We start from the raw sequence: 27,947 nt of genomic DNA, 5'->3' as shown, positions 1-27,947 counted from the left end.
GTTCCTGAATACACGTGCTTTCAGCTCATTTTTAGTGTGTACATATTTTCTATTTTTGATCCTGTACTGATCCTGAGTTACATCCTGTATTATACTCCAGAGCTGCACTCACTATTCTGCTGGTGCAGTCACTGTGTACATACATTACATTACTGATCCTGAGTTACATCCTGTATTATACCCCAGAGCTGCACTCACTATTCTGCTGGTGCAGTCAGTGTGTACATACATTACATTACTGATCCTGAGTTACATCCTGTATTATACCCCAGAGCTGCACTCACTATTCTGCTGGTGCAGTCACTGTGTACATACATTACATTACTGATCCTGAGTTACATCCTGTATTACACCCCAGAGCTGCACTCACTATTCTGGTGGTGCAGTCATTGTGTACATACATTACTGATCCTGAGTTACATCCTGTATTATACCCCAGAGCTGCACTCACTATTCTGGTGGTGCAGTCATTGTGTACATACATTACATTACTGATCCTGAGTTACATCCTGTATTATACTCCAGAGCTGCACTCACTATTCTGCTGGTGCAGTCACTGTGTACATACACTACATTACTGATCCTGAGTTACATCCTGTATTATACCCCAGAGCTGCACTCACTATTCTGGTGGTGCAGTCATTGTGTACATACATTACATTACTGATCCTGAGTTACATCCTGTATTATGCTCCAGAGCTGCACTCACTATTCTGCTGGTGCAGTCACTGTGTACATACATTACATTACTGATCTTTAGTTACCTCCTGTATTTTAGGCTCCAGAAATGACATTTTCCAGCATTCCCAGCCATATTAATGTCTGAATGGCACTTACTTTAGTAATTTGCATTCTGGGAAGCTAACTATTTTACTTTGCAATCATATGATCTTGTGATAATGAACTGATTTCATCCATTTTAAAAGCTAAACTAAGAATTTAGTTGAAGACCTGTCAACAAGCATGCTGACTGTTTCCAATAGGCTCCAGTAGAATGGTGAATGATTGGGTTATATTATGTCTTAGTACATATTGTTTTGCCCTGTCAGTCTGACAAAGAGCCATTTTATTCTCAGGTGTGTATGGGGTAATCCTAAACAAGGGCGGGGGCTCATCTATGATGTCTTCATGGCGTAATTGGGGATATAGACAGGACACTTAGGCTCTTCCTGATGCAGGCGTCATAGATGGCGCATATATTAATATTAATTGTGTATCAATTTTATGTAGAATGTTTTCAGGTTCTTTTATACAGTATATGGAACTGCTATTTAGTCACCAGTATTATTTGAGCACTATATGGCGGTATTTACCGGGCAGCATTAGGTGGTGCTATGATCTAGCACATGTTATACATTGTCTTATTTTTGCAGGCTATTGTGGTGGTAGCACTGTGTAGCAGCATTATTTACACAAATATATGGCACTATTACTTGACCCGTCTTTTAAAAAGAAAATTAAAAAAAAAGCGTGTTCAATAAGGTACTACCCAATTTAGGGTTTCTCTAAGGTGCCACAACGAAGCAGTGAAGATGAAAATCTTCATTTCTCTTCATTTGTACCTAATGCACAGTTGTGCGGGTTTATTTTAGAGCTTTGTGTGAGTCAACATACGACAGTTTTGGGTGTTCCTCTTCTTCCAGATAATCTTTGCTGGTTTGGGATGTGTGCAGCAGAGTTGCCCATTCCATCCTGTAATTCTGAAAATTGTTCATTTTGTGTGCAGCGGCGATCACCTGATATAACGCTTTTTTTTACTTGTTGTTTTGCATCCATGTGATGCATTATCATTATCCCTAATGGACCAATATAGAAGAGTTTGCAAATGGGTCGTGTTTCGCGTTCATTAACCAATTATATACCAATCAAATGTTCTCCAAAAGCTACTGGAAACAAAAGGTTCAATTCAAGGACACAGAAATCGCCCATCTACCCCCACCCCGTCACCACCACTACCAACATCATCGTAAAGTCCTATTTCTGTAAAATATTTGCCGTTTTCTAATTGTATTTTATGTAACGTTTATAGTACATTTCCTTAATCCAGTGGTTGTGACATCTTATAAGCTCTCAATGATTAAACAATTTCCTTAAAGAAGTCCCAGGATTTAAAAAAACTGGTATTTTTGTGACTATCTTAAAATAAAAACACAAATATATATATATATTTTTTTATGTAAACAAATGTTAAAATAAAATCTGAAATATTGTTTTCTCTCATACTGGCCACTAAAGGCAAACGCAATAAGATTTACCTTGTTTTCTGCATCTGACAGCTTTGCTGTGTAGATTAGGACATCATCAGCAGAGTCATCTCATTATCATTGGCGTGTAAGTAAGATCAGCAGAATCATCCCAAAGTCATGAGGGCAGCATCAATTGAATTGTCTCCTGTGAAGGAACGGCGGACCGCTGTCGCCAAATTGTGACGGACAGCGGACCCCGTGCCACCAATAGGTCACGATCCCACCACCGACACGGGTTTGTCAGCAGACGGAGGGACGTGACGCACTACCGGCACACGGCTATCACAGGCACAGTGGGGGCTTATCTTAGGTATCCCACCACTGGCACCATGTGACAAAAATGCAGCAAGCTAATCTTGCTCTAACAATTTATCGCAGGGGGGTAATTTGGTTGCCCCACCACTGCTAACAACCTTCCAAGAACTGCGTGGATTTATGTATATCCCACTTTCTCAGTTCCACTTTGGAACTCGCAGCTCTTCAGCGCCCCCCTTACCCTCAGGTCAGTCAGGGAACTGCACCTAGGATAATTAGTCACCGGACAGGCTGCTTGTTGTGCACGGGCAAGTAGACTACTGCAGTAAGGGAATTATCAATGCTGTGGCCTCAACCACTCATTCAGCAATATAAGACCCTTCTGTACTGCCAGCTAGCCTCGCCAGCCGCGCACACCACGCTGCCACCAGCCACGCTTTACTTACTCAAAGAGTTAATTAAGAGGGTCCGCGGCAAACCCCTGAAATTAGTAGCGATTATCTAAAAAAGCGCATAGTTCGTTTCTTAGAGCATGAAGACAGAGCTAATAGATTTTATCATTTATTCTCAAAAGAATGCGGTCAGTGATTACATAGATAAAAGTTGCTATAAAGTTGAGACATTACATATATACAAATACAAATATAAAACAAAGTGGATGAAAGAACAGAAAGTAACACTCTCATGTGCGTAGTTGGTATTAGGCAGACCATGTGGCTGGGGAGGGGCGCTTAACCAAACGTCCCCACTCATCGGTACGTCTCTCTGGCAGGAGGACTCCAGCTGAACTGACTGGAATTTGGTAGGGAATACCTATAGCCTAGGGTCTGTGACCTCACAAAATGGGCGGTCTGGTGAGGTCCAACCCTCCTTCTCTCTCAGTTATAACTTAACTAAAAAGGTTTTGATAACCATATCTTAATGGGGGAAGCTCGTATGAACTCACCCAGCTTCTTTTAATATTTCCTATACCTGTATTCAAGCTTCATGGTTTCAGAACAAAGCAATGCTTTCTCTTGCAGGGGGGAAGGCTGCGAGAGGAAATGGACGGTTTCATGTTACCAGCAAGCACAGAGCTGATAAGGAGGGGGGATGCTGAGGTGTGACAAGGCTAGTCTCCTCAGTGTGTAGCAATGGGAGATTTCTAGAAGGTTCTAGAAACATCATACTTTACTTTAACATACAGATCTTACAGACATTTTACATTACACCTCCCCCTTTTAGAGGGTGCTATGGAGGCATTACCTCTCGGTAATCGGCCATGCGCACCTCAGCGGGTTCGCCCCAGAGGGACAACCCATCGTCATTACCATGTTCACTGTCCTTTTCATGTTGTACCGTAAAATCGTACTGTTGAAGGGCAAGGCTCCAGCGGAGCAACCTTCCATTGGTTCCGGACACTGTGTGCAACCAGCTCAGAGGGTTGTGGACGGTTACCACCGTGAAGGTGCGCCCGTACAGGTAGGGCTGCAAACGTTGCAGTGCCCACACCATGGCCAGACACTCCTTCTCGATGGTGGAGTATACCACTTCCCTCGGCAAAAGTTTCCGGCTCAGGTACAACACGGGGTGCTCCAGGATGAGCACAGCACCGAGGCCAAACTCGCTGGCGCTGGCGTCGGTCTGTACCAGAAACGGGCAACAGCTGTCGACAGCTCTCAACACTGGAGAGCTGCACAGGGCTGCTTTAAAAGCTTGGAAGGCCACCTCACAGTCATCTGTCCAGTTGACTGTTTGGGGTAGCTTCTGCTTGGTGAGGTTGGTCAAGGGTTTTTCAAGGGCGCTATAGTCCTGCACGAACCGCCTATAGTACCCTGCAGTGCCCAAGAATGACTTCACCTGTTTCTTGGTCCTGGGGGTGGGCCAGGACGCTATTGCGTCCACCTTTTCTGGCTCCGGACTCATGGAACCCCCGCCTACCCGTGCCCCAGGTAGTGGACCTCGCTCATGCCCATCTGGCACTTTCCCAGCTTGATAGTCAGGCCTGCCTGGTGAAGACGCTTGAGCACCTCCTGGAGATGCTGAAGGTGTTCCTCCCAGGTAAAACTGAAGATGGCGATGTCGTCCAAGTACGCCACTGCGTACTCCTCCAGTCCCCGGAGCAGGTGGTTGACCATCCGCTGGAAAGTGGCAGGGGCATTTTTCATGCCGAAGGGCATGACTGTGGACTCGTACAGTTCAAAGGGGGTGATAAAGGCAGATTTCTCCTGTGCCTCAGGGCTCAGGGGAATCTGCCAGTATCCCTGACTCAAATCCATGATGGATATGTACCTTGCTTTTGCCAATCGCTCAATCAGATCCTCGATGCGCGGCATCGGCAGGGCATCAGAGGTTGTGATGGTGTTCAGCCCCCTGTAGTCCTCACAGAACCGGGTGGTTCGATCCTTTTTAGGCACGAGGACTACAGGTGAGGCCCACACGCTTTTTGACCGTCGAATCACCCCCAGCCTTAAAATCACATTGATCTCTTGGCGCATGACTTGTTGCACCTCCTCAGAGATCCGATGAGGTGTTCGCCGTAGTGGGGCGTGATTCCCGGTGTCCACCTCATGAACCGCTAACTCCGTCCTCCCATGTCGGTTGGTGAACACGGCCCGGAAGGGTTCCAGGGCTTCCACCAACTGCGACCGCAAACCACTTATCTCCATGTCCTCAATGGACCCATCGGCCTTGGCTTGGGCCAGCATGTCCAGGAGGGGATCTTCCTCCCCATCCTCGGGCAGGTTGCAGACCAATGGGATGCAAGCTTCACGTTCGCCATCTTAATGGGGGAAGCTCGTATGAACTCACCAAGGGTATCATGTTTCCCAGTGTAACGAACCCAACAAGAAAACATCAAGAATGCACTAGATAGGACACTCCATTTGGGAGCAATCCATATCTCAATTTCTGGAAGTCTGAGAATCGTGAAACTTAGGGGTTTAGAAAGCTGGCTTTGTGCCCTTTGCAGAAATGTGAGTTTCATATCTCTGTCACAAGCGAAGTGCGTGCTAGGCTTCTTTTAATATTTCCTATACCTGTATTCAAGCTTCATGGTTTCAGAACAAAGCAATGCTTCCCTTGCAGGGGGGAAGGCTGCGAGAGGAAATGGACGGTTTCATGTTACCAGCAAGCACAGAGCTGATAAGGAAGGGGGATGCTGCTGTGTGACAAGGCCGGTCTCCTCAGTGTGTAGCAATGGGAGATTTCTAGAAGGTTCTAGAAACATCATACTTTACTTTAACATACAGGTCTTACAGACATTTTACATTACTTCTCCTTCAAATTATCACATTATCATTGGATGATTGAAAGTTTCATGACAGATGACATCTTTATATTACTGCCGGAGGCCGTCATAAGGTGGCATAGTAATATTATATACTATATGTATTTTAATTTTTATTTACCGTATTTATTTTACTCACTTATATAGTGCCATTAACTCCACAGCACTTTACAAATATTATCATCGCTGTCCCCGATGGGGCTTACAATCTAAAATTCCCTATCAATTTGTCTTTTGGAGTGTGGGAGGAAACCGGAGAACATGGAGGAAACCCACGTAAACATGGGGAGAACATACAACCTCCTTACAGATGTTGTCCTGAGTTATTAGCATTCATTTTCTAATTAAAAGTGACTTTTCCTGCTAACTATAACTGACATAAGCTTTGCTGTGTAGATGAGGACCAAGTCTGCAGAGTCATCTCAGTATCACTATCTACTGTATATACTATTACAGATAAGCGACCCTGAACCTTAACCGTAAAAGTTCGGGGTTCATACCGGACAGTTAGTGTCCGGTGCTAAATTCCGAACACACACTTCTCCTGGAAGTACGTTTCAATGCTCAGTGTTATGATTGGGTCACTGAGGAGGAAAACAAGACCAAGCAAAGCTACAGAAAATCAGAGAGGTTGGTAACTAAGCGGATTGCAGACCCCTGATTCTAACCACATAACTAGCAGTAGCCGTGGAGCGTACCTACGATGATTCTAGACACCTCGACACAGCCGGAGAACTAAATAAGCCTAAAGCAGGAAAGGGGAAATCTAAACTGCCCCAGAGCAGACCCCCAAAGGAATAGATAGCCCCCAAACATATATTGTCAGTGAGACAAGATGAAAACACAAACGCAGGTAGGAAAATAGGCTGAGCAAACGATGAGGCCCACACTGACTAGAAAGGACAGGAAAAGAAAGACACTGTCTGCAATCACGCAAGAAACCCTGCATAAATGTCCAACACTTCTGATAGAAAAATACTGAAGTCACTAGACTTCGCCCACTATATTAGCACTCTGGTATATTCTGAAAGCAGAGCAAAAAGAGGCCAATCTAATAAGGAACAAAAATCAAACTGACACAAACAGTAACGTACGGAGGGAAATTCAGCACAGCCCCAGCCGGGGCTGGCTGACCACACAACACTGAATAGACAAAACCAAATCAAATGTGATCAATAGCAAAGAACACTTAGCTTGAGCATGCAGGGACTGAACTGGAAACTAACACCTCAGGAGGCAGGAAAAATCACCAGCAGGGATAGAGGGAGTCGGCTGTCTTAGATCCAGTCAGAGACTCCAGATGTCGAGTCGTCGTCCTCATTATCAGGTGGCAGGCCTCTGTCAATTAGATCAGCTCCATTACCTCCTGTAACCACCAGAGGGAGCCCGGAAAGAGAACTCGCGACTCCTCTGTCAATACAACCAGCTCCACTACCTTCACTAGCAACCAGAGGCAGGCCAGAAAGTGAATTCACAACAGCTCAGAGTTCTGGGAGGAGGGAGACAAAGAATTTTTTTTTCCAGCATAGATAGGGTCCTAATTGTTTTTAATGAGGTTCACGTTCTGGTTCAATTTCGGGTATAGTTCTAGTCCCCGAACCAGACTTTAGAATAAAGTTCGGGTAGGTTACAAGGACCCAAACTTCTACATGTCCGCTCATCCATGTTTTCCTCAATAAATTGTGTAAAAAAATTGGAAAATGAAAACCTAAAGTTTTTAAAATATATATTTTTTTATCTTAATACAGACATATCAATTTAATAAAATGATATATTTGATGTACCTACATTAATTTATTTATTATTTTAAGGTGAAACAACAGAAAAGGAAAAACTAAAGGTTTAAAAAATATGTACTTTCTACAGACATATCAAGATAACAAAATGATATACCTGAGGTACCTGTGTTAATTTATTATTCTCCTGCTTACTATAGCTGACATAACCTTTGCTGTGTAGATTAGGACAAAGTCAGCAGAGTCATCTCATCATCAATAGAGTAGGAACACTTGAAACTGCCCTGGATGATTTTGCACCTCCTATACATAGAACAACACGAGAAAGACACCGACAACCCTGGCACACGGTGCAAACACGTTTCCTGCAGCAGTGCTCCAGGTGTGCTGAACGTCTATGGAGAAAATCCAATCTACACGAAGATTTCATCCATTATAAGTTCATGCTTAGAACATACAACACTGCCCTTCACCTCTCCAAACAAACCAATTTCAACACCCTCATCACCTCACTGTCCAATAACCCGAAACGTCTCTTTGACACTTTTCATTCCCTGCTCAACCCAAGAGTGCAGGCCCCAACCACAGAGCTTCGAGCTGACAATCTGGCCAATTACTTCAAAGAAAAAATTGATCATATCCAACAGGAAATTATCTCCCAATCACCTCATACCATGCACTGTCCTCCCTCCCCCACTGCATCTAGCTCACTCTCTGAGTTTGAACCAGTCACAGAAGAAGTAAGCAGGCTTCTTGCATCTTCTCGCCCAACCACTTGCACCAGTGACCCATTTCCGTCACATCTGCTCCAGCCCCTTTCCCCTGCTGTCACCCCTCACCTAAATAAAATATTTAACCTCTCTCTCTTCTGATATCTTTCCCTCCTCATTTAAGCATGCCATCATACATCCACTACTTAAAAAACCATCCCTGGACCATAACTGTGCCGCTAACTATAGACCTGTCTCTAATCTTCCCTTCATCTCTAAACTCCTGGAACGCCTGGTCCACTCCCGTCTGATCCGCTATCTCTCAGAAAACTCTGTTCTCGACCCTCTCCAATCCGGTTTCCGCTCTCTACACTCTACTGAAACTGCCCTCACTAAAGTCTGTAATGATCTACTAACAGCTAAATCTAATGGTCATTACTCCATGCTAATTCTCTTGGATCTCTCTGCAGCATTCGACACTGTGGATCATCAGCTCCTCCTCACTATGCTCCGCTCCATCGCATCAAGGACACTGTTCTCTCCTGGTTCTCCTCCTATCTCTCTGACCACTCCTTAACTGTATCTTTTGCCGGCTCCTCCTCCTCTCACCTTCCCCGTACTGTTGGGGTTCCTCAAGGATCAGTTCTAGGCCCCCTCCTCTTCTCCTTGTACACTGCCCCTATTGGTCAAACTATCAGTAGATTTGGTTTCCAGCACCATCTCTATGCTGATGACACCCAATTATATGCTTCTTCTCCTGACATCATGCCAGCCTTTCTAGAAAACACCGGCAATTGTCTAAACGCTGTGTCTAACATCATGTCCTCACTATATCTGAAACTGAACCTGTCAAAGACTGAACTCTTTATGTTTCCTACCTCTACTAATGCACCTATACCCGACACTGCCATTTCCGTGTGTGGTTCCACTATTACTCCCCAGCAACATGCCCGCTGTCTTGGGGTCATACTTGACTCCGAGCTTTCCTTTGTCCCCCACTTCCGATCACTGGCTCGCTCTTGTTATCAAATATATCAAAACCATTTCTAGAATTCGACCTTTTCTTACTTTTGACTCTGCAAAAACTCTTACTGTTTCTCTTATTCATTCTCGTTTGGACTATTGTAACTCTCTTCTAATCGGTCTCCCTCTTACCAAACTCTCCTCTCTCCAATCTGTCCTGAATGCTGCAGCCAGGATCATATTCCTCACCAATCGTTACACCGATGCCTCTACCTTGTGCCAGTCATTACACTGGCTACCCATCCACTCCAGAATTCAGTATAAACTTATTACCCTCACCCACAAAGCCCTCCATAGCTCAGCACCACCCTACATCTCCTCCCTTGTTTCAGTATACCACCCTACCCGCGCCCTCCGTTCTGCTGATGACCTGAGGTTAGCATTCTCAATAATCAGAACCTCCCACTCCCGTCTCCAAGACTATACACGTGCTGCGCCAATTCTTTGGAATGAACTTCCCAGGTCAATACAAGTAGTCCCCAATCCCCACAATTTTAAGCATGCCCTGAAAACTCATTTATTCAGACTGGCCCACCGCCTCAACACATTAACCTAATCTATCCCTGTGTGGCACAGCCAAAAGTTTTACCATAACCAGGTTCCCCGCATCATGTTCCCACATGCTTTATGCATCCATTAGCCCTCTGTGTCTGTACTGATACACACTTAACATTATGGCTGCTCCATACAATCAGGGCAACTGTTACCACCCACCTTTCGTGTCTCCCTCTTTCCTCATAGACTGTAAGCTTGCGAGCAGGGCCCTCATTCCTCTTGGTATCTGTTATGATCTATGTGATTATTGTTATGCTGTAATGTCTATTGTCTGTACAAGTCCCCTCTGAAATGTAAAGTGCTGCGGAATATGTCGGCGCTATAGAAATAAAATGTATTATTATTATTATAGGAGGTCAGCAGAGTCATTTGATAGTCATCAGGGTGGCGTTGAAAGAATACTCTTTGAGTCATCACATTATCATGAGAGGATAGAAAGTTTCATAATGAGTGACATAGTTTTAGTGCTGCTTAGGTCTGGTGGAAGAGTAATACTGTGCACACAGATTCATTTAGTATGCAGCTCCCCGTTATTGCATAGTCTCTTAATGAGGGGCGGTACTGTGCCTCTTCTGCAGACTGGGTTAATCTATTGACCATTACCTCACATTTATTTCCAGGCAACAAAGGAAGTAAATGTCTTTACCATGGTTTCCGTTAATAAATTTTGTAAAAAAAAAAAAAAGAAAATTAATAATGGAAGTTTTTAAAAAATACACTTTATTTCTCTTTACACAGACATATCAAGTTAATAAAAGTATATATTTGAGGTGCGGGCATTAATTCAATATTTTAAGGTGAGTTTTCCTGTTTACTATAACTGACATATGCTTTGCTGTGTAGATTAGGTCGAGGTTAGCAGAGTCATCTCATCATCAATATAAGCATCAGCATCAATAGAATTCTCTGTGTGTCATCCCATTATCATGAGAGGATAGAAAGTTTCATGATGGGCGACGGAGTTTTAGTACTGCATAGATAGGGTGGACTAGTGAGGCTATAAACACAGTATGCAGCTCCCCGTCATTCCATGGTCTCTGAGTGAGGGGCTTTACTGTGCCTCCTCTTCAGACTGTGTTACTCAAAAGTGTGTCCATGGACTATCAGCTTTATTCATTTCTATACAGCAAAGGAAAGTTATTTACTATATTTTTTAAATAAATTTTATTTAATTAATAAAAGCAGATATCTGAGTTAATTGCATTAATTTACTTTATTTATTTTTCATTTCTTGTTTTATCATTATTTACGGTATTCAATTTTTTTTTTTTGCAGGCTGGTTTAATATAATTTTTATGTCGCTTTATTTCTCGCACTATTATGAATCTTCTGCTGTATCCTGGACTGACGTCCTTTTATTAATTACAGTATATAATCCCATTCTTTTCTTTTTTATTTTTCCCCTATTCACTCCGGTAACATTTTCTAATCTGTCGTGCCGGAGAATTTGTTTCTTTCTTCTTGTATACTACGTCGGATTCGTTATAAAAGCTGTAAATGAGAAGACAAGTTGATTATCAGTAATTATTCACATTTAAAGTAACTGGAGGTTCCGCAAAAATAAAAAAAAATAAAAAATGCAAAAAATACAATAACAATCCATTATTTGTGCTAAACACCCCTGACAGCACACTGGATAGTGCCCTGTCTGGCGGCTTTATATCATGCACAGTTGTGCTGTGCCTAATTATAGCTGCATTAATAGCAATACCATGAAGTGCAAAAGCCATAAACGTTCCAGTGCCTGATAAGTAAACCGTACAATACTCATGTAGATGCTGCATTATAGTGCTCAATTGATAGCAACTAGATTTGCAACTTAAGGAACTGCAATACCGAAAGAGGCTTGTAACTACCCGACCATGCTCCTACAATGTCCATTCTGGCTGGTCAGTAGAGTTGAGCGAAACGGGTCGAAAAAATTCAAAAGTCGCCGACTTTTGGCAAAGTCGGGTTTCATGAAACGAAACCCGACCCTAGGATGAGGTCGGCCACGAGGTCGGCGACTTACGCGCCAAAGTCGTGTTTCAAAAGTTTGTTTTGCGCTCTTTTTCAGCCAATCAGGATCCACGGACACTGTGGGCAACGTGATGACATAGGCACGGGTCACCACCATCTTTCAGAAGGGCATGCAAGTGATTGGCTTGCTTTGGTGGGCGTCACAGGGGGTATAAAAGGGCATGCACGCTGACCGCCATCTTACTTCTGCCGATCTTAGTATAGGGAGAGGTTGCTGCTGATTCTGTAGGGAGAGCGTTAGGCAGGGAAGAAGACAAAAAACTGCTTCTGCTGCTAGCGATTTGGCCTGCACAACACACAAGTCACTGTGTGTGCAGTGCAAGGGGAGGCTATATTGTGGTATATCAGTGGTGTTGGTTGTTGGGCTGCCTTCTAAGGCTTCCTGACACTCTGGCATTGCTGTTTACCCACTGCTCCGCAAACTGCTTTTTTAAAAGCAATCCAATCTCCCTTATCCTCTCGTCACTTTGGTCACAGGCAGCTGTGCCATTGAGCGTGTCACATAGCGCTCAGATATCAGTGGGCCGCACACAATCCACAAGTGTCCAGTGTCCAAAAGTGTACGCAGAGATTCAAAATCTCCATTATCCTCTCGTCACTTTGGTCACAGGCAGCTGTGCCATCGAGCGTGTCACATAGCGCTCAGATATCAGTGAGCCGCACACAATCCACAAGTGTCCACTGTCCAAAAGTGTACGCAGAGATTCAAAATCTCCATTATCCTCTCGTCACTTTGGTCACAGGCAGCTGTGCCATCGAGCGTGTCACATAGCGCTCAGATATCAGTGGGCCTCACACCATCCACAAGTGTCCAGTGTCCAAAAGTGTACGCAGAGATTCAAAATCTCCATTATCCTCTCGTCACTTTGGTCACAGGCAGCTGTGCCATCGAGCGTGTCACATAGCGCTCAGATATCAGTGGGCCGCACACAATCCACAAGTGTCCAGTGTCCAAAAGTGTACGCAGAGATTCAAAATCTCCATTATCCTCTCGTCACTTTGGTCACAGGCAGCTGTGCCATTGAGCGTGTCACATAGCGCTCAGATATCAGTGGGCCGCACACAATCCACAAGTGTCCAGTGTCCAAAAGTGTACGCAGAGATTCAAAATCTCCATTATCCTCTCGTCACTTTGGTCACAGGCAGCTGTGCCATCGAGCGTGTCACATAGCGCTCAGATATCAGTGGGCCGCACACAATCCACAAGTGTCCACTGTCCAAAAGTGTACGCAGAGATTCAAAATCTCCATTATCCTCTCGTCACTTTGGTCACAGGCAGCTGTGCCATCGAGCGTGTCACATAGCGCTCAGATATCAGTGGGCCGCACACAATCCACAAGTGTCCACTGTCCACAAGTGTACGCAGAGATTCAAAATCTCCATTATCCTCTCGTCACTTTGGTCACAGGCAGCTGTGCCATCGAGCGTGTCACATAGCGCTCAGATATCAGTGGGCCGCACACAATCCACAAGTGTCCACTGTCCACAAGTGTACGCAGAGATTCAAAATCTCCATTATCCTCTCGTCACTTTGGTCACAGGCAGCTGTGCCATCGAGCGTGTCACATAGCGCTCAGATATCAGTGGGCCGCACACAATCCACAAGTGTCCACTGTCCACAAGTGTACGCAGAGATTCAAAATCTCCATTATCCTCTCGTCACTTTGGTCACAGGCAGCTGTGCCATCGAGCGTGTCACATAGCGCTCAGATATCAGTGGGCCGCACACAATCCAAAAGTGTCCAGTGTCCAAAAGTGTACGCAGAGATTCAAAATCTCCATTATCCTCTCGTCACTTTGGTCACAGGCAGCTGTGCCATCGAGCGTGTCACATAGCGCTCAGATATCAGTGGGCCTCACACAATCTACAAGTGTCCAGTGTCCAAAAGTGTACGCAGAGATTCAAAATCTCCATTATCCTCTCGTCACTTTGGTCACAGGCAGCTGTGCCATCGAGTGTGTCACATAGCGCTCAGATATCAGTGGGCCGCACACAATCCACAAGTGTCCACTGTCCAAAAGTGTACGCAGAGATTCAAAATCTCCATTATCCTCTCGTCACTTTGGTCACAGGCAGCTGTGCCATCGAGCGTGTCACATAGCGCTCAGATATCAGTGGGCCGCACACAATCCACAAGTGTCCACTGTCCACAAGTGTACGCAGAGATTCAAAATCTCCATTATCCTCTCGTCACTTTGGTCACAGGCAGCTGTGCCATCGAGCGTGTCACATAGCGCTCAGATATCAGTGTGCCGCACACAATCCACAAGTGTCCACTGTCCACAAGTGTGTGCAGAAATTCTAAAACTCCCCTGTCCTATAGACACCTTGTACCTTGTTTTATATTACTATATAGTTTGTTGGATTTTGTCTACATTTCTACCAAAAATGAGGAAGGCTGGTGGAAGAGGCCGTGGAATTGGGCGGGGGTTGGCAGCTGGTAATGATGGTGTTGGTGGTGGATCTGATGGTAGTGGCAAGAGCAAAATAGGACCGAATGCAGGAGGTGCTGACCCTGCATCATCGTCTGGCTACATAAGGCCTCGAACGCTTATTTTTCTAGGAGTTGGCAAACCGCTTTTAAAGGCAGAGCATCAGGAAAAAGTTTTGTCTTACATTGCTGACTCAGCCTCCAGCTCTATCGCCTCCTCTTCTTCAGTTGTAAAAAGTAAAAGCACTGAGTCGTCATTGGAGGCTCATGTTCATGAACCACACCTTTCCTTGTGTCCTTCACCCCAACCAAGATTGAAGGATGACGCAGGCCATACTACTGATTACTCCATGGAGCTGTTTTCACATACCATGCCTGGATTATCAAGTGAAATGGTGAATTACCCAGGCCAAGATGAATCTGACATGGAGTGCACTGATGCACAGCCGCTGATGGATGATTCTGCTGGTACATTCACTCAGAGCACTACATTGTCCTCGCAGTGTACAGAGCCAGATTTTGACCCTGATGAGACTCAGGTGCCCCTTCCCGCACACTATACCACCATACACGGTGACACAGAGAGAGGTGCACATGACATAGAAGAGGAGGTGATGGATGACCCAGTTGTTGACCCAGATTGGCATCCATTGGGGGAAGAGGGTGCTGCTTCCAATAGCTCAGATGAGGAGCATCCACAGCAGACATCGACATCGCAACAGCTGTTATCTGGCAGGCCCGGAGCACTCCAAAGACAGGTTCCAAACATCAAAAGAGTTGCTGGACAGCTTGTCCAAAGGGTCAAAAGATCACAGCGTGCTAGGCCGCAAAATGTCTGCCAAAGTAGGAAGAGTGCAGTGTGGCAGTTTTTTGAACAAAATCCTCATGATCAGGCCAAGGTTATCTGTAAGAAGTGCGCAAAGACCTTTAGCCGAGGGAAAAATCTGAAAAATTTGAATACCAGTTGCATGCTTAGACATTTAACCAGCATGCACTTGCAAGCGTGGACACAACACCAAACCTCAAGTGCCACATGTGCAACTGATCACAACGAAGGTAGTCAGCAACGCTACATTGTTTCCCCCACTGTAAGCCCACCGGTTAGCACAGCAGCAAATGTTGAGGTGTCGTTGCAAGGCCACAGCAGTCAGGGAATCCCACTGTTATATCAACGAAAGACTGATTCTAGGCCATCAGAAAGAACACCAACTCCATCACCATCATCAACCCTCTCTCAGTCCGCCCTGTCCACCGCTACTTCCACCATATGCAGCTCTCAAGTCCAGCTCACCCTCCCAGACACTATGAGTAGGTCAAGAAAGTACTCAGTCTCTCATCCGCGTACACTGGGTTTGAACGCCCACATTGCCAAACTAATCTCGTTTGAGATGATGCCCTTTCGGTTGGTGGAAAGCACAGCTTTCCGCGAACTCATGGCCTATGCAGTACCACGCTATGACCTACCCAGTCGCCACTTCTTCTCTCGCAAAGCCATCCCAGCCCTCCACCATCATGTGAAAGACCGCATTGTCCATGCACTCAAGCAGTCAGTGAGCGGAAAGGTGCACCTCACAACTGATGCATGGTCCAGTCGGCATGGCCAGGGCCGTTACGTGTCCATCACTGCGCACTGGGTTAATCTGGTGGATGCAGGGTCCACAGGGGACAGCGGTGGTGGGACAGTGCTGCCTAGCCCACGGTATAGGAAACAGTTGGCTGTAGGCGTTCGACCCTCCTCCTCCTCCTCCTCCTCCAGAAGCGACAGCTCGTCCACAGAGCGCAGTCGTACGAGCACTCCATCTGCAGCTGCCACTGTTGCACACGATGTGTCCCCCTATCGAGCAGCTAGTGGAAAGCGTCAGCAGGCTGTGTTGCAGATGATGTGTTTGGGCGACAGACACACCGCCGAGGTGCTGGCCGAGTACTTGAAGCGACAAACTGAGTCATGGCTGGGCAGTGTACATCTTGAAGCAGGCAAGGTAGTTAGTGATAACGGCCGTAATTTTGTGGCAGCCATAGCCCTTTCAAAACTCAGCCACATACCTTGCTTGGCTCACACCTTGAACCTGGTGGTGCAGTGCTTCCTCAAAAATTATCCGGAGTTAACAGCCCTGCTCCAGAAGGTGCGAAGACTGTGCGCGCACATCCGCCGGTCGCCTGTACACTCCGTTCGTATGCAGAAGCTGCAGCGATTGCTCCACCTTCCCAACCACCGCCTCATTATCGACATTGCAACAAGGTGGAACTCCACCCTGCACATGGTGGAGCTGCTGTGCGAGCAGAGGCAGGCCATAATGCATTTGTGGGAGGATACACGGCCAGGCACTTTGAGAGCAGACATGGAGTTGACAGGCGTGCAGTGGTCGAAGCTGAAAGACCTCTGTAAAGTCCTTCAGTGTTTTGAGGAATGCACACGGCTGGTAAGCGCAGACGACGCCATCCTAAGCATGAGCATCCCACTTATGCGTCTGCTCATGCAAACTTTGACGCACCTTAAGGAGCAGGCGTCTGCAGCCAATGTTGATGAGGAGGAAGAGGAGGAGGGAATCCTTGATGACATTCAGCCATTGTCTGCTCAGGGACCTCTCCTGGACGAGGTGGAGGAAGAAGAGGAGGAGGAGGAGGATGATGGGGATGATTACTTAGGGGAGGAGGATGCATCTCGTGGGGCAAGTGAAAATGTTGGCGTGGCAAGGTCTGGTACAGGGTTTGTGCGTGACTGGAGGGATGTGGATTTGCCAGAAAGTGCTCCTCCACCCAGCACTCGCATTGCATCATTGACACCGGGAACATTGGCCCACATGTCAGATTATGCCTTGCGGATCCTTAAAAGGGACCCCCGCATTGCCAAAATGATGAACGATGACGACTACTGGTTGGCCAGCATCCTGGATCCACGCTATAAAGGCAAATTACAAAACATCATGCCACAGGAGAACCTTGACCTAATATTGGCTAATAAACAAGCAACTCTGGTAAATCGGTTGCTTGAGGCATTCCCAGCACACAGCAGCGGTGATGGTTCTCACACGAGCCGTACGGGCCGGGGGCAGCTTGGCAGAGGTGTTCGTGGTGCACACAGCAGAAGTGGCGTTGGAGACAGGGGTTTCATGACAATGTTGTGGACTGATTTTTCAAATACCGCTCACACAACTGGTAATACTGCATCGATGGAAAGTGACAGGAGACAGCAGTTGTCAACTATGGTTACAAACTACTTTTCCTCCCATATCGATGTTCTCCCACACAGGTCATTCCCTTTTGACTATTGGGCCGCTAAACTGGACTCCTGGCCTGAATTGGCCCAATATGCCTTACAGGAGCTCGCTTGCCCAGCTGCAAGTGTGCTATCGGAAAGAGTCTTCAGTGCAGCTGGATCAATCCTGACAGAAAAAAGGACCCGTCTGTCAACCCAAAATGTGGATGATCTAACCTTCATTAAAATGAACCACGCATGGGTTTCCAAGGATTTTGTCCCACCTTCCCCTGATGACACATAGGGTGACAGAAAAATGGCTTGCTTTGGTCCACCTCTTCCTGGTACTTCACCTATTTCGCCTTTTGCATCAGCTGAATGTCCAACATCAACATATGCCACTTTCTAAAACTCCCTAACTGTACTGCCTCCCCCCCCCGGCCGGGGTCATCACCTAGCGCACGACACCGTGCGAGTGCCGTTGCCCTGGACAGGTGGGTAGGCCGACTCTTGGGCGCGGGCACTGGCACAGGGTCCCTCATAGTGCAATCAAGTGTCTCTGACGGTGGTGGTGCACACCCGCCGTCAGACACACTGCTGTACTATGAGGGGCCCAGTGCCAGTACCAACGCCCACGAGTGGGCCCCCCTTTCTTGGCCAGGGCCCCAGCATTTGCAATCTTTACCTCTCCCTGCTCCTCCGCTGTGTAATCTGGGCCGTCAAATCCATACTGTGCCTGACACCGTCTGAGCCTGCCTCCTGAGACATATATTTTGAATGTGTACGCTATCCATACATGTTATCCAGGGATACGGTACCCCTTCTAACCTTTGTGCAATGACGTGCAATCCATACTGGGCCTAACACCGTCTGAGCCTGCCTCATGCTGTATAGACATATATTTTGAATGTGTACGCTATCCATACATGTTATCCGGGGATACGGTACCCTTTCTAACCTTTGTGCAATGACGTGCAATCCATACTGGGCCTAACACCGTCTGAGCCTGCCTCATGCTGTATAGACATATATTTTGAATGTGTACGCTATCCATACATGTTATCCGGGGATACGGTACCCCTTCTAACCTTTGTGCAATGACGTGCAATCCATACTGGGCCTAACACCGTCTGAGCCTGCCTCATGCTGTATAGACATATATTTTGAATGTGTACGCTATCCATACATGTTATCCGGGGATACGGTACCCTTTCTAACCTTTGTGCAATGACGTGCAATCCATACTGGGCCTAACACCGTCTGAGCCTGCCTCATGCTGTATAGACATATATTTTGAATGTGTACGCTATCCATACATGTTATCCGGGGATACGGTACCCCTTCTAACCTTTGTGCAATGACGTGCAATCCATACTGGGCCTAACACCGTCTGAGCCTGCCTCATGCTGTATAGACATATATTTTGAATGTGTACGCTATCCATACATGTTATCCGGGGATACGGTACCCTTTCTAACCTTTGTGCAATGACGTGCAATCCATACTGGGCCTAACACCGTCTGAGCCTGCCTCATGCTGTATAGACATATATTTTGAATGTGTACGCTATCCATACATGTTATCCGGGGATACGGTACCCCTTCTAACCTTTGTGCAATGACGTGCAATCCATACTGGGCCTAACACCGTCTGAGCCTGCCTCATGCTGTATAGACATATATTTTGAATGTGTACGCTATCCATACATGTTATCCGGGGATACGGTACCCCTTCTAACCTTTGTGCAATGACGTGCAATCCATACTGGGCCTAACACCGTCTGAGCCTGCCTCATGCTGTATAGACATATATTTTGAATGTGTACGCTATCCATACATGTTATCCGGGGATACGGTACCCTTTCTAACCTTTGTGCAATGACGTGCAATCCATACTGGGCCTAACACCGTCTGAGCCTGCCTCATGCTGTATAGACATATATTTTGAATGTGTACGCTATCCATACATGTTATCCGGGGATACGGTACCCTTTCTAACCTTTGTGCAATGACGTGCAATCCATACTGGGCCTAACACCGTCTGAGCCTGCCTCATGCTGTGTAGACATATATTTTGAATGTGTACGCTATCCATACATGTTATCCGGGGATACGGTACCCCTTCTAACCTTTGTGCAATGACGTGCAATCCATACTGGGCCTAACACCGTCTGAGCCTGCCTCATGCTGTATAGACATATATTTTGAATGTGTACGCTATCCATACATGTTATCCAGGGATACGGTACCCTTTCTAACCTTTGTGCAATCACGTGCAATCCATACTGGGCGTGAGAACGGCTGGCGAGCTGTTAAGCAAGCTACAGCACCTGTCCAGACAAGTACAGGGATTCCCTAGCGAGGAGACTTATTTGATTGTTTTCTATGTTGGGACAGCAATTTTTGGGGAGCACTATACTCTGGAGAATGATAGATGGGGCCCACCATACACTGGAACATTCCAAAGGTAGACATCAGACACTGGAGCAGCATTTACAGGGCCCATTATACACTAGAGCATTAGAAATGGGGCCCATTATGTTTGGAGCATTATTTGGGCCCATAAGACAGTGGAGCTTCATCCATGGGGACCAACATATACTGTAGCATTATGTGGAGCTCATCATATACTGTTTCAAACATTATATGGGACCAATGATTTTGTATGGAGAAATAGATGGGCCTCGTCATGAGATGTAAAAAGTGAGGTATTTTTCATTGTACTATACCGCTATTTCTCTGCCGTATCGGAGCATGATGAGTTGTGGTATGTGTTAAAGGGGCGCTCTTTCGCCCAGGGCACATGAAAACCTGCAGCCAGCCCTCCCCCCCCACAAATTTAGCCAAATAACCCCCATTTTTCAGTGAGTAACTTGTATTATGAAGTTAATTAAGGTTGACAAGCTTAAGTAAGAAGAATTGATGCTTTTGGCATTCAAATGGGCACTGTAGGTGTGTTTCCTGTCCTCCTCTCACTGCCGACTTTTATTCCCCATTGACTTACATTGGGTTTCGTGTTTCGGGACGACCCCGACTTTTCCCTATAATCGGACGATCTTGCTCGACCCGACTTTTGGAAAAGTCGGGTTTCACGAAACGAAACGCGACCCTAAAAAACCAAAAGTCGCTCAACTCTACTGGTCAGTAGGTGTAATTATTATTTTTTTGCCATGGCCAACTGAAAGTAGTTATTCATGGTTTTGTGCAATCCTATACGTCTGGTTTCCCTCATCTTCTCCTGGATTTTAACCCCAAATTCATCTCACTCTTATCTCTGACTTTGAGGTACACACCTGTTCTGGATACTCCGCGCTCTGCTTCCTTCACTTCTGTCCACTGCCCTATGTTGTGCTCCACATCAGGTTGTACAGGTTGCACGGCATGGCTCAGTGACTTGCTAACCTTCATCTACCCTTCCTACCCTACTTATTTCCCTGCTGACTCATCCTCGTTACCAGCGTGCCATCCTGCTAGCTGCACCAATGCCCAGGGTCCGTGTAACAACCCAGATATAGAGATTAGTGGGTCAAGTCACAAGGTGAGCCTAACACCTTGACTTTAGCTGGTTTGACTCCACTTTGACCTGATACCTCAGCTCAGATAACTATTCCCCCGACTTCTCCTTTTAATTGTTTCACTCTAGTTATTGACCTGCCTAATTTTAAGGGTGTGTGCACATGCTGCGGATTCTGCTGTGGATTGATCCGCGCGGTAAATCCGCAGGTCAAAAGACCTGTGGTTTATCTGCGGATTATCCTGCGGTTTTGCCCTGCCGTTTATCATCTCTACAATGGAGGAGATGGTAAACCACAGCGGACTCCGCAGAAGGAATTGACATGTCATTTCTTTCTGCGGATTGAAAACCGCAGCAAATCCGTTCGGAAAATTCCGCAGCATGTGCACAGCGGTTTTCATTTCTCATAGGCTATAAAGGTACTGTACAGCGCAGCTAATTCTGCTGCGGATCCGCAGGACCAAAAGCTCTGCGGATCCGCAGCAGAATCAGCAGCGTGTGCACACACCCTAACACTTCTGCTTCAAGCTTGCTTCTTCACCTAGCAGCTAATCCATGGATGGGTGTAGGACAGTGACCCTCTGGGATCTGCTAAGTAGATTGGCTTGTGTACTGTCCAGAAATTAATTGAATTGTGTGAAATTACAAAAAAAAAAAGTGCTCGTTTGTTTTTGTTTGTTTTCAAACCTCCATTCAGATTACTCTGTGGGTTCTGTCTCTGTCTATACAGCAAAGTTAAACAGTGTGTTCCAGCAGCCAGTGCACAGTTGTAAGGGTTTTGACTTTATCTATCTGCCATTTTCCCTGTATTTCATGTACTTTTCCTCAAGACCGTAAAGACTTTATATACTTATTCTATTAGCCAATGAAACAATGTAAAACAACATTTTCCATGGGACTTTCTATACTTTCTCTTCCAAGAGCAGAAATTCTGGCACATGCAAGAATGAGATTAGCTACCAACTACAAAGTCATTGGCAGCCCGATGTCTCCGCATCATGGCCGGCAGAACAGTTACAACTATATGAGCTTTCAATAATTGCCAAAAGTTGGCCGTGGTCTGTCCTGGACGGTATTTTGATTCCCGGGCCTCTTCAGCCCTGTACATTAGCAACCTGTCCGTGCCCCGGCCAGATATACTTATCCCTCCATTATTGCGAGCGCTCTCCTCACTGCAGAGGCCACCGGTGCAGTAAACACACCCCGCCATTCTGCAGCTAGAAGGATGGAGAACAAAGATGCCCGGGATTATTGTCGGAGCCGTCCACCCCGGTACACCATGATTGTGTCTAATTGTATTTACCGCGCTGCCGGGAGAAGTCAAGAGCGCTGTGTAAACTTTAAAACGGAGCTGATTAAAAAGTTGGACGCGAGCGGCGAGCGCCACCGAGCATGCAGGAGTCTTCACCGCGTGCGTCTGGCATCTCATCAGCGCTCTCACATTGACACGCAAATCAGCTGTGTTGTTCTGCGGGAAGTTTGGGATTACGAGCCCCGATGTGCAGGACATTTCCATTTTTATTAAGTTCGCTGGCTGGTTTGATGTTGACAAACCTCTCCTGACTAGTGGCGTCTCATCTCCCCCGGCGCAGGATGGGAAACCTTCATTTCCAATCCACGATTACTTATTTATTTTTTTTCCTTCATTTATTTAAATTATTTCCTCAGTGGATGCGACTGTGGTACTTTATAGCTTATTATATGGGGGTGGTAAAGGGGAAAATGGAAATATCATTAGATAGATAGATAGACAGATAGATAGATAGACAGATAGATAGACGGATAGAATATAGATGATAGAGATAAGATAGATAGATAGAATATAGATGATAGAAGATAGATACAGATTGATAATATAGATAGCTAATAGATAGATAATAGACAGATAAATAGATGGATAGATAGATGACAGATAGATAATAGATATAGATAGATATTAGATATACATAGATAATAGATAGATAGATAATAGATGATAGATAGATAATAGATATATGATAGATAGAAGATAGATAGATGACAGATAGATATTAGATATACATAGATAATAGATAGATGATAGATTATAGATAATAGATAGATAATAGATAGATAGATAGATAGATAATATATAGATAGATAATAGATGGATAATAGATAATAGGTATATAATATATAAATAATAGATAATAGATAGATGATAGATAGAAGATAGATGACAGATAGATATTAGATATACATAGATAATAGATAGATGATAGATTATAGATAATAGATAGATAGATAATATATAGATAGATAATAGATGGATAATAGATAATAGATATATAATATATAAATAATAGATAGATGATAGATAGATGATAGATAGATGATAGATAGATAATAGATGGATAATAGATAGATACATAATAGATAGATAGATAATAGATAGATGTATGAGAATATTCGGTGTAGATGGCACAGTCTGTTCTGTCCTAGGCCTCTGCCCCGCTTCCGTCAGTCGGAGGCGCGGTGATTCTGGCGCTGACAGGCCGCGGTGTGATAATGACTGTGATTAATGCTTTATTTAATAAAAAGAGCGGCAACTGAAGTCTCAGTCATTCGGCCAGCGGAATCTCGGACTAATGGCCATGAAATGTCAGCGGTATGAGGGCAGACGGGCCGAGGAGGCATTTTTCAACTTAATGGCACTCAAGGAGAGAAGAAACCTGTCAGAGGGGTCATAGAGGGACTGTACAGTAAAGAAGCCGCGGTCATCGGATAAATGGCGACACCTGAACTAAACCTATCCCGTAGCCCTCTGCCCATATGTCGCTGTCTCATTAACAAACTCCGGGAAAAACTAAACGACCCCCATGAATCCCGCCTGCAGTGTGACCATACTCTTTATCGCTTCCATGCAAAACTCATTGATAGATCTCCTTAGGCCTGTTTCACACTTCAATTTTTTGACGTCAGGAAAAAAACGCCAGAGTTTCCATTTTGCCACAAACGGATGACGTTTTTTGACGGATCCGTCTTTAGCTGATTTTTCATGAAATTTAAAGTGACATGACGAGAGAGAGATTCCGTCAGAACGGAATTTGGGCAAGGAAATTCTCCGGGCATGCTCAGTGGAAAAAAGCGGATCCGTTGCTGGATTCCATCAATTAACGGTTGGCAACAGATCCGCCGCCCATAGGCGTCCATTATAACGAATGGCGGATAGCGGCGGGTCCGTTGCTATCCGCTGTTTTGAAGCATGCAAAAAACGTTTCATCGTCCGTCCACTCAAGACAGCAGACGCCAAAATGATGGCGGATCCGTCAAAAAACGGATCCAACGGATGACCATCCGTCAAAATCCCCTGCTAATGCAAGTCAATGGGAAAAAAAAACGGATCCGTCAAAAAAAATGGCGGATCCAATTTTTTTGCAAAACGGCGGATTTTGACTGATGGCAACAAACAGAAATGTGAAACAGGCCTTAGCTGTCTGGCTCCAGCTCTTTTGATTTTCAAACCTGGGGATCCTGGGTTCAGATCCCACCAAGGACGTCATCTGCCAGCAGTGTATGTTCTCCTCGTGTTTGTGTGGGTTTCCTCCCTCTGTAAGGCTATGTGCACACGTTGCAGATTCTGCTGCGGATGCGCAGCGGATTTGGCCCTGCGGATCCGCAGCAGTTCTGCTGACATGGTACAGTACCATGTTAACCTATGAGTTTGAAACTCCGCTGTGCCCACCCTGAGGTTTTTTCCGCACGGATTTCCCGCGGATTACAATCCACAGCATGTCAATTGTGCGGAATCTGCAGTGGTTTCACACCTGTAACATTGTAGAGGTGTGAACCCGCAGGGCTAATCCGCAGGTAAACCGCAGGTCTTTTGACCTGCGGATTTACCTGCAGATTTTGCCAAATCCGCGCGGAAAGATCCGCAGCCCAATCGGCAACGTGTGCACATAGCCTAAAAAAGACAAACTGATATGGAACTACTGTAAGACTGTGAGGCCCGATGGGGGCAGTGGTGAGGAGTTCTGTAAAGCGCTTCTGAATATGATGGTGCTATACAAGTGAGTGAAATGTTTCTTTCTGTTAACTATCCATCTATTATTTATTATCTGTCTATCTATCCCATATCTGTCTCTCGGGTTACATAACATATTTTTTATGCAGGGGGGCATTTATGTACATGTATTCGAAGTACATGTATCAAAGTACGCTGGCAGTTATAACATGGCTGAATCTAAGCATCTCTATTCTCTTCATACAGGTATTTAACTATTTCCAGCAACTTCACTGAATCCTGCATGTGTCCAACCTCTATCATTCATCTTTGCAGCATATATAATGGTATATAGTTATTTCAACTCACCCTGCTTGTCCCCTTATGCTATTGAGGTCAAGTAACTTTTCAAAGTGGTTTATGATCCATGTAGGCCTGGACACTTGTTTATCTGCTAAAAACATTTATTGTGTCCTGCTGTCCTAACTTAGTTTCATTGATTGCTAACGAGTAAGGAGAGAGAGAAAAAAAGGAAGATCTTAGAAGTGGCCTTCTGCAAATTCAGAGCTAGCCTGGGGAAGGCATTTATGCAGGGGGGCATTTATGTACATGTATCAAAGTACGCTGGCAGTTATAACATGGCAGTTGGGGAGGAGACAGGTAAGACAAATAAATAAATCTATTCCCTGTACATTTGGGCAACCCCAAATTTTCACCATGTGCATTCGTCTAATTTATATCCTGGCCGCTGCATTTACACACATCCACCGCCCTGGTATTAACTCTCTACACTCCGTCCATATTGGCCCCTCGCTTCTTTCCTCTCCTATGTATAGCACTCATGCTCTTTGCACATTGCTACACAGCACAGATCCATTCAGTCCCACCATTCAACATCAGAGACGCTCTCACAAATCACTTAACCATCTGCTCACTCTTTCTATCCTCCTTCTCCTAGTCGCAGGAGACATTGCTCCCAACCCTGGTCCCCCATGTTATAGAAAGTCAAACCCCCCAACTGCTGCACTCAGAAACCCCTCTAATCTTATTAATATTCCCTGCATGCCTTCTGTCTCTCTTAATTGTGCCCTTTGGAATTCTCACTCAGTGTGTAACAAACTCTCCTTCACTCATGACTTTTTCCTTTCTAATTCTCTTAACCTCCTGGCTCTTACTGAAACCTGGATCCAGCAGTCAGACACTACCGCTGCTGCTGCTCTTTCATACAGGGGACTACACTTCTCTCATACCCCAAGATCAGACAATAGAGCAGGTGGAGGCGTTGGTCTGCTTCTATCACCAAAATGTACCTTTCAGGTTATCCCTCAACTACCCTCACTAATCTTCCCTTCTTTTGTGGTCCATGCTGTCAGACTCTACACCCCCTTCTCCATGCGAGTGGTGGTGGTGTATCGTCCTCCCGGCCCCTCCCATCAGTTCCTGGATCATTTTGCCACTTGGCTTCCACATTTTCTCTCCTGTGACATCCCTACCCTCATCATGGGCGATTTCAACATCCCCATTGCTCTTCCCCCCTCCCCATCTGCTACTCACCTTTTATCTCTAACCTCCTCATTTGACCTTTCGCAGCTTACTAATTCTCCAACGCATGAAGACGGAAACTCCCTCGACTTGGTCTTCTCTCGGCTTTGTGCAGTGGATGATTTTGCAAACTCCCCTCTCCCGCTCTCTGATCACAACCTTCTTTCATTCTCTATCAAGAACTGCCAGGCTGCTCAGGTTACCCCCACTGTCCAGACTTATAGAAACATACAGGCCATTAACACCCAGAAACTTACGATGAACTTGTAGTCTTCATTGGCCCCTATCTCCTCCCTCTCATGTCCTGACTCTGCATTGAAGCAGGATGAATTTGCTCCTCCTATACATAGAACACCACAACACAGATGGCGACAACCCTGGCACACCCTGCAAACACGTTTCCTGCAGCGGTGCTCCAGGTGCGCTGAACGTCTGTGGAGAAAATCCAATCTACCCGAAGATTTCATCCATTATAAGTTCATGCTTAGAACATACAACACTGCCCTTCACCTCTCCAAACAAACCTATTTCAACACCCTCATCACCTCCCTGTCCAATAACCCAAAATGTCTCTGACATTCTCTACTCAACCCAAGAGTACAGGCCCCAACCACAGAGCTTCGAGCTGACGATCTGGCCAATTACTTCAAAGAAAAAATTGACCAGATCCGACAGGAAATTATCTCCCAATCACCTCATACCATGCACTGTCCTCCCTCCCCCACTGCATCTAGCTCACTCTCTGATTTTGAACCAGTCACAGAAGAAGTAAGCAGGCTTCTTGCATCTTCTCGCCCAACCACTTGCACCAGTGACCCATTTCCATCACATCTCCTCCAGTCCCTTTCCCCTGCTGTCACCCCTCACCTAACTAAAATATTTAACCTCTCTCTCTCTTCTGGTATCTTTCCCTCCTCATTTAAGCATGCCATCATACATCCACTACTTAAAAAACCATCCCTCGACCAAAACTGTGCCGCTAACTATAGACCTGTCTCTAGTCTTCCCTTCATCTCTAAACTCCTGGAACGCCTGGTCCACTCCCGTCTTATCCACTATCTCTTTGATAACTCTCTTCTCGACCCTCTCCAATCCGGTTTGCGCTCTTTACACTCTACTGAAACTGCCCTCACTAAAGTCACTTATGATCTACTAACAGCTAAATCAAATGGTCATTACTCCATGCTAATTCTCTTGGATCTCTCTGCAGCATTCGACACTGTGGGTCATCAGCTCCTCCTCACTATGCTTCCTCCATTGGCCTCAAGGACACCATTCTCTCCTGGTTCTCCTCCTATCTCTCTGACCGCTCCTTTACTGTATCTTTTGCTGGCTCCTCCTCCTCTCACCTTCCCCTTACTGTTGGGGTTTCTCAAGGATCAGTCCTAGGCCCCCTCCTCTTCTCCTTGTACACTGCCCCTATTGGTCAAACAATCAGTAGATTTGGTTTCCAGTACCATCTCTATGCTGACGACACCCAATTACACG

The 27,947-nt window shown here is 45.6% G+C and overlaps 1 protein-coding gene across 5 annotated transcripts in view; it reads left to right on the top strand.

The window, feature by feature from the left end:
- The window catches only part of LOC141084475 (teneurin-4-like), a 1,565,389-nt gene that overhangs the window by 352,611 nt on the left and 1,184,831 nt on the right, over window positions 1–27,947 (top strand). The gene's annotated exons all lie outside the window — the stretch shown is intronic.

This window comes from Dendrobates tinctorius, unplaced genomic scaffold, assembly GCF_039654945.1.
Source record: "Dendrobates tinctorius isolate UK_male_01 unplaced genomic scaffold, ASM3965494v1 ptg000023l, whole genome shotgun sequence".
Classification (NCBI taxonomy): Eukaryota; Metazoa; Chordata; class Amphibia; order Anura; family Dendrobatidae; genus Dendrobates; species Dendrobates tinctorius.
The sequence above is the reverse complement of the archived record's forward strand: the minus strand, read 5'-3'. Positions and strand labels throughout refer to the sequence as shown.